The sequence below is a fragment of the Apium graveolens genome, chromosome 1 (genome assembly GCF_009905375.1).
Source record: "Apium graveolens cultivar Ventura chromosome 1, ASM990537v1, whole genome shotgun sequence".
NCBI classification, from domain to species: domain Eukaryota; kingdom Viridiplantae; phylum Streptophyta; class Magnoliopsida; order Apiales; family Apiaceae; genus Apium; species Apium graveolens.
The window spans coordinates 166382637-166391692 of record NC_133647.1 but is presented as its reverse complement, the minus strand read 5'-3'; the positions used below and the strand labels follow the sequence as shown (position 1 = coordinate 166391692).

The 9056-nt window shown below is 33.0% G+C and overlaps 1 long non-coding RNA gene across 1 annotated transcript; it reads right to left on the bottom strand.

Moving 5' to 3' along the window:
• Positions 1–858: 858 nt before the first annotated feature.
• Positions 859–8644, bottom strand: LOC141669970 (uncharacterized). Its single transcript, XR_012554227.1, has 3 exons — positions 8027–8644; positions 2060–2184; positions 859–1086 (listed from the first exon to the last, which is right to left on the bottom strand). It is a non-coding gene; the product is annotated as an uncharacterized LOC141669970 (long non-coding RNA).
• Positions 8645–9056: the final 412 nt, after the last annotated feature.

The following is a 9056-nucleotide window of genomic DNA, read 5'->3' as shown; positions in this document are numbered from 1 at the left end:
ATCAATCACTCGCCTTCTCTTTCTATGCTTCAGTTCTATTTACAGATCACTGGCTTTCTTTAATATGCCTCGTTTACTCTACTAGGCATCACAAGTATTATCTAGCCTTCGTCACAAAGCACATAGGCATAAACTTTTATCTACCCTTCGTTTCACCCAAATCCGATTTACAGATTGAAAGTTTTGACTAAAACAGTCAAATAATAACCACATAGGCATATAACACATCAATTAGATAGCATGTAGCACATAGCACGCAATATATTTTATCAAAATAATTTTTCAAGTATTTAATATGAATTTTTGAACATTTTTCGGAATTAAAACGGGTATCTGAATTATTTTATAATTAAATAATAGGGTTCGAACACCCGAATCTGACTTTAAAATAATTTTATAATAATAATAAAATAATTTTAAATAATATTTTAAAGCTCCAAAACTATTTTTCAAAATTTTTAAATCAAAAATAAAGAATTAAATCTAATTATTAAATTTAAATTTAAAATTAAAATTAATTAATAATTAATTACATTAATTAATAATTAATTAAATTAATTAAATAATCAATTAATAATAAATTAATTGATTAATTAAAGTAATTAAAAACTTATTAAAATTAACGAATAAAATAATTTCGATTTATTTTTGAATAAATAATTAATTAAAACAATTTTCTGAATTTAAAATAATTAAATAACTATTTTTCTGATTTTTAAAATAATAAAAATATCATTTTCAAAATAAAACTAAACAGCAATCCAATTTTTGTAGGTTTTTAAAACCCCAGGGACTGTTTTAGTAAGAACCATATTGACCTCATTGTGGAAAGTAGGGATGTCACACGCCAACTTTAACAAAAGAAACTATACGAATAATTACAATAGTTATCAAAAGGAAATGAATACATTTGAAACCAAAACCTTACAGTTTAGGGTTTGGAACAGTCCAACACTATTAACTATTACAACTGATTTCAATACCGAGTCCTCACACAAACGGTCGCTACACTACCTGAGCTCGAACATACGAATCAGCATCACAAGTTTTACGCGTGGTCTGCTTGAATCTAACCATATCTGCTAGCTGAAATATCAGGGTGAAAGCAAGTAGTGAGCCAAATGCTTAACAAGTGCTATATAATACATAGTCAAAAATGAAAGGATAACAGTGGAAATGAAAGATCCAATAATATAATAACAAGAGATAACCTTTCAGGGTGATGGCATCATTTATTTGTAACAAAACAATTAAAAACCATTTCTTTATCAAAAACCATTTTATGACGCTACGGATTTCAGCTGGTGATCAGCCACGAAGAAATCTTGAAGCTCACTGGGTTCTAGAACATTGATGAGATCCCTAGGCAACCTTTAAGCCTACAATTTAAGAGCGGAAAGGACTTGCGTCTCAGTACAGGTCCACTATTTAAAGAAAATATTCGTCCCCCTTTGGGACTAAAATTCTACTTTTAAGTTTTTATTATAAAAATTTATGTCAAGCGACGGTTAAATTCTTAAACAATGAACATCTTATCAAGGGTTCTAGATCAACTTCGAAGCACATGGGGAAGGTTCAATCAACTTTAAGGCCATGATCAACTAGGCTGATACCTTATCAAATGAAATTGCAAAGTTTCTAACCACAAGGGGTTTAGTAATGAGGTTCAACGGGGTTATTGAATAACATAAAGGAACTAAGTCAAACTAGGTTCAATGTAGTGGTTCCAGATAAGACATAGGTATTAAAATATAAAGGAAGTAAACATCAGTTCAAAGTGTAATAGGGTATCATGTTTTAGGGGTAAGAATAGACTTATCAAGCAATCATGAACAACTTTAAGGAATAACTGACTTTTAGGTGTGAAGATAAGGTTACTGAGTATAACGCATACAGGGTTCAACATCACAATTACTTTGGTATACTAGCATGGTATGGCTTTTGAATTACTCGCATATAATACGGAAGGTAGATTTGACACCACTTGGATCATGTATACATGTATATCAAGGTGAATTAGACTACACGCATCATATATAAAAGCTGGGTGAACACATACTTGTAGTGTAAACAAAAAGGTAGGTTGAAACACTTGCCTTGAGAAAGGCTTGACTTGACTGGCAGGCAGGAGCAACTAGGAGCTTTACTCGACTTTAATAGCAAGTTTACCCTCGTCTCGCGATCCTACACAAAATAATAATAACCTCATTATAATATATTCTCACTAACTCAACCTAATTATAAACCGAAATTAAGCACATTGGCACTTAGGCCTATATACACATACATGCTTGCAATTACCTTATAAGCATAATAGTTCACATAGCCACATATGCTCACATAACACATTTAAGTACATAATAATATATCAACACAAAATATTGCATCACTAAGCTTGGATGATCTCACTCCACTTACATAAGTCACTTAGTTATGCTAAACTAGTCAAACCTCCCAATATTGACCTCATAACTCGAAGTGCCTTTTCTAAACCATCAAGTTCCTATTGACCCTGACTTAGGCCTTACACTCTAATGACCTTATAATATCTTACAACTATAATGGTCAACCTAGACCTTACTCATAAGTGCTCTAAAACTACGCGATAAATGAATGTGCTCAATATAGTGATTTCAGGATGACATCAATGGTTTCTTGAGTGTAGTTGACACCCTTAAACCTCAAGTTAACCTCCTAAACTTCTACAATAGACTCTTATGACCATAAGGCAACTCCCAAACTTGGTGTGACTCAAAGGCCTAGCTTGGGCCTCCCTAGGCCTAAGCTTAAAGTCCAAGGTTCCCCTATTTTCTAGACAGAAAAGTGTCCTGATTTGCACTAACTTGTGACACCTGTTTCTAACTCAATTCCTATGAACTATGGCTGGAAAAACACCTATGATGCTCCCACTAACTAAGGCCAATCAAGGCCTAGTGAGGGCCTACCCATGACATGGTCAAAACTCCCCATTTCTAGGTTGCGGTAAAACTGTCCCCTGTTTGACAGATTTAGTATTTTTACTCGTGCACCTAACCAAACAACCTGAAAACCTCTAACACCTAAAATCTGAATTATACCACTAGTACTAGCTTCTGGTGACTTGGACCTCAAAGTGCATTACAATGACAAGGTCAAATCTCACCCTAAACCTCATGATACCAAACTGAAAATATGCAGAATCTAATGTACCCCTTTCCACCATATTTCCCACTTGACAAACCAAATCAAACATCAACCCAAACCCAAACTAAACCTCAACCAAGGTAACCTACTTAACTAACACTCCCACACCCAATATTGTCTTGGTGGAGATCATCCTTACCTAAGGTGCAATATAGCAAAGCAAGAGTTAAAACAATACACTAATTACAAGTCATCATAATTTTGAAAATAACATATCATAATCACATAACAAGGAGCACAAATCATAATCAATATCTTAGCTCAACTGAAATTAGAGTTTATTAACATAAATCAATCCAAATGATCAAGAACTTTCGAAAATTATGAATTGAACCTATGCATGCATGCTTCCGAACTTACAAGCCAAAAACACTATGGTTTCCATATAAATTTCATCATAAAATCAACATGCAAGCCTAAAATTAACCATAACTAATATGGTCACTTAGCATGCAAAGAGTTTTATCAAGCTTTTATTTCCCAATCCATGTTATTATCACATAAACATACAAAATCAAACAAAGCAACAAGAACACCATCCATTTAGCTCCTAACAAGTCATGGCCGAATGGATTAGGGTGAAAACAACATTTGCATAAGTGTGACACACTCATGTCTAGCCATTATCAACCCCATGATAATATATCTCATGGTGAAAGCCTTAGATTCACAAGAATCAAGGGTGTTCACTTTGAGTTTGACAAAACACTACCATGCAAGATCAAAACATAGGTTTTTCATCATAAACTCTTTGGATTATAAATGAACAATATATGAGAAGTGAGATTACTTAAATGGAGGGTGGATGTTTGAATGAAAATGAAAGAGAATGGGGGTGGGGGCTTCGGCCGAGAGAGGGAGGAGGGAGGTGAGAGTGGAGTGGAGTGAAGTGAGAGTGAGGTGAGAATTATGATAACTTGTCCTTAGTTTTATGGTTTTGATTTGACTAAAATGTGAGTGGAATTAAGAATTGACAAAAGTAACCCTCAAGCAAGCTTTTGTCATTTTGCATGCAAGGATAAAGAAGTAACTTGGCTAGTGAAGTAGTAGTTAGTGGGGTTGGAATTTCCAAATTTGCCTTTATCTTGTATTGGGAGTAAAATGCATGCATGGGCAACTAAGTAATTTGCAAATTAAAAATCAACTAATCTATATAAAACAATTTCTATAATTATAAATACAATTCCATAAATCATAAAATATATATTATAAAATAGCTTATGATTTTAGAAATTTAATGATATAAAATTTGAAATTTTTTGTTAGAAGTTTTTTAAAAATCAATATTTCATATAGAATGAAATACTTTTGATTATCATTTAAAAATACTAAATAATACGATTTTCCCCTTTCAAAAATTTTGTATAAACTAATACATTAAACACTTAATTTATAGGCACTCAACATATAGATCACCCACATCTATAATTCAACACAATTTAAATCTCAATTATAAATACACAATTATATATATAGATAAGTTTTAGAAATACCGGTCGTAACATCCTCTCCCCCTTAAAGGATTCTGTCCTCGGAATCTAGCAGAATAAGTGAGGATACTGGCTATGCATATCTGACTCTAGTTCCCACGTTGACTCTTCAACCCTGGGATTCTTCCAAAGTACTCTTACCAACTTGACCAACTTATTTCTAAGACTCTTCTCTTTCCAGTCGAGTATTTTGACAGGTTGTTCCACAAATGACAGGTCTGCCTGAATCTCTATAGGTTCATATTCTATCACATGGTTGACATCAGGATTGTACTTCTTAAGCAATGACACATGAAACACATTATGCACATGCTGATACTGGGGTGGCAAAGCTAATTCATAGGCCACCTTTCCCACTTGACTCAAAATTTCAAAAGGACCAATATATCTAGGCGCTAACTTCTCATTCTTGCCAAATCTAGAAAATCCTTTCCTCGGTGATACCTTCAGCAATACGGCTTCACCTACTTGGAATCTAATATCTTTACGTGCTGGGTCCACATACTCTCTTTTCCTATCTTGAGCAGCAAATAATCTCTTCTGAATCAATTTGACTGTCTCATGTATTTGTTGTACCAATTTCGAGCCTAAAATCTTTCCTTCTCCCACTTCTGTTGCGCCCTCCAAACCTGGGTCAGAAGTTTGGGATCCACAACACATACTCAATATATAAGCCTGTATATAAAATATTATTGGCAATGACCCTGCTTTGCATAACCACGGATCGCAACAAGTTAAAGTATGAAAACAAGCCACAACCTTAACTCTTATTACAACGCACCAAATCCCAACTAATTTAATTTACAACTGATATGAAATTATTCTTACAACCTTACTACCTCACTACTGCAATAAGCTCCTGCTAGCTCGATCAATCATAATCTGGAATCCTAGCTCGAACATTGAACTAGGAAACCTCGCTATCAACCGTATCCTTCTTAACTGTAGAATACATAAAAAGATTTGCAAGAGTGAGCTAACTAGCTCAGCAAGTCATATTATCAATATCTGAGGTTAAACAATAATAAACGAGATGATTCAAAGGAATCAAGTTTCTTGTTAAACAACCAATAGAATTGGATATTCAATTTAAGTTTTTAAAACCAAGGTTAGGCTGCTGATCAGTCACGCACTAACCCCGAGCAGAGCACACAGCACTGCTCTAACTACTGGATCCAAGGCACACATTGGCCTAACTTGACCATCGATATGGTCTGACCACGAATCTGGTCCATACAAGAAAACTATCCAATTCTAAAGCATTTCAATATGATAAACAAGAGAGTTCAATAAACCGGATCATAATCAATAACAATGAAACATTTGTATAAGAGCATAATAAAAATTCATGGTTACCGAAAGGGTATGTCAAAGTACATAAAAGAATTGGCCTCCAGCCGGTAGGATAATCGGGTATTAGATGAATAGTGTTTTTACAAAGTTTTAGTGCTTTGATATCACCAGGTATGGTTAAGTATAAAAGTTTCTGTATATATAAACAATTTTGTTCTAGTGTTTGGTATATGATGGATATCTATTTGTGGAGTAGTATCGTATTTGTGTGGTTTAATATCTGGTAAATCCACAAGAAATGGTTCACAAAGAATAAGGCTTACGGCTCAAAGATCAAATGATGTGGCTTAGGTTCAAGGCTGGAGGATTTAAAGTATTTCCAATATAAAACAGAGCTATTTTGAATATTAACAATAGGTCACAAGAGAATTTAGAAATATTCGCAATAAGTCTTGAGAAAGGTTTAGAAGTACTTGCCTTATCATAATCGATTCCAACTTTACTTGTACTTGTCTAGGACTCTATTCAACCACCATTCATCTGTTTCTCCTATGCCTCGCTTCTAATCTCTGATCACTTGCTATATTTTCTACATGTCAATTCTATTTCTGATCACCTGCTTCCCTTTCTTATGCCTTGCTTACTCTGCTAGGCATTATAAATATCTATCAATATTTAACTCATGCGATTCTATTCGACATACACTTCTATCTACCCTTCGTTTTACCCAAATCCGATTAACGGATTGAAAGTTACGCTACAAACAAGTAATCACCGAACATATAGACCGACAGTCAACCAACAAGTCACATATAACACATAACACGTCAAATAATCAATAACATCTCATTTATAAAGAAGTCTCGGGTCATAAACAGGCTTTCGGGTATTTAAAATGATTTTTAAAACATTTTTTTCGGAATTAAAACGGGTCGTTGGATCAATTTCAGAGTAATGAACAAGGTTCGGTTGGCCAATTTTGGCTTCGAACCAATTTTATAATAATTATCGAGCCTTGGAAATAATTTAAAACAATATTTTAAAGCTCGAAACTATTTTTCGGAATTTTTAAATCATTTATAAATAATTAAATCTAATTAAATTATCAATTAAAATTAATTAATAAATAATTAAACTAATTAATCAATTAATATCTAAATTAATTGATCAATTAATCAATTAAATATTAATTAAAATTAATTAATTACGTAATTTAGATTTAGTTTTAAATTAAAAATAAATTTTAGAATTAAAATAAATGATTTTCGGAATTTTTTTAAAAATAAAAATCAATTTTATAAATGATTTTATAAAAGAAATCCAGTTTTTAAAAGATTTTAAAACAGAAATCTGGTTTCTGAAAGTTTCAGAAACTTCCAGGTACTAATCTGCAAATCTGCCAAAAACATTTTTGATTTAAGAACTTTTTAGATCAAAACCGGGTCAAAATATAAACAAAACGGGTCAACAATCGGGTTGCCAAGAACAACCCAGACCTGCCGGAAATTTTGCAGAATCCGGCGAGGTCGGGAAGCTCCGGAGACCCCGATTAATGTTCAAATCGATACGTTTTGGTCTGGTTTTTTGCTTGGAATTCATTTACAGCCTTCCCAGAAACACTAATCAAGTAACAATCATCACAAACCATGTCTGGAACACAACCTCCGACCAAAATCGATATAAACTCCGGAGAAATCTTTAAAAGACAACTCCGTACTTTTCAGGAATCGTTTGTAAGATATAAATACATGGTTCGATTGCAAATTTGATAAGGAACACAAAGAACCCATCCAGATCAACTGAGAACCCCTAACAAAGATTTCCCCAAATCGAATTGAAAACATTCAAAGTAATATAAACCCTAATTTCTAAATTCCGAGAATCAAACCCAAAATTAAACATGTTATTGAACTCCAAATTTGAAGTATAATATATCGAAATGATCAGGAAAACAAGTTCTACAACATACAATCATCAAATCATTCAAACAACCATCCGTACAAAAATTCATAATTTAAATACCAAGAAATTCGAATATAAATAATTAAATAGAAAATCACCTGATGTTTCTGGGTTGAAATTGATGGAAGATTTGGATTCTAGATTTCAGTAGCTTCGTTTTGAATATATGTACGCCAAAATCGGATATCAATAAGGCCTTCGAATTTGTGTTTGATTACGAAGAACAAAATATAATTATAGTATTTTCTCTGTAAAAACTCTGTAAATACTGTTTGCAATTGATTTCCGGTACAAAATAAAATACGGTAGAGGCTATTTATAATTACGGAAAATTAGTATCCCGTTGGATCATTCCAGATATAAAACAGTACGTTTATATATAAAAACTGATCCAAACGGTATCGGTTTTCGTGATAATTATCCAAATAAGTACAATTTGTACTGCGGTCTTGGTCTCAGCGCCTGGTTACACGTATTACGAAGTGATAATTGTAATAGTTTTAATAAAAAGCTCCCGTTTATCAAAAATACGAGTTTTATTGATTTACCGAAATGAATATTGTATCGAAAATGTTGCGCCGGGACCCGCGCAAGACAAACCGTACGCCGGATCGAAAAAGTCAAAACACGGAATATGCTCAGAATATTACAATTAGGTTAGGAAGGAGTTCTCGGAAGAGTTTCGGGTTCTAAAAACGTAACAACGGATGACGTCGGTTGGTTCCCGTTTTTATAAAATAGGTTTTAAATACCCGGAAAAAGATTTTATAAATTTCATATGATTCCTATAAATTCATAAATCAACATAAAAATAATTAGGAAGATATGACAATTATCTATATTTTATTTGGGACATAGAGAAATTGAAATACTCAATTAATTTTATTTTTAAACATCCAAACACCTTTAACACTTAACAAATAATTCACAGAATAGATACTGAACACATATAATAATTATTTATTAGCAAAATAATTACACGATATATCCCGGATATTACATCCTTCCCCCTTAAAAGGATTCTGTCCTCAGAATCTCCTAAGAAAACAAATGAGGGTACTTTTCTCTTATATCACTTTCTAACTCCCAGGTTGACTCTTCAACCTTTGGGTTTTCCACAATACTCTT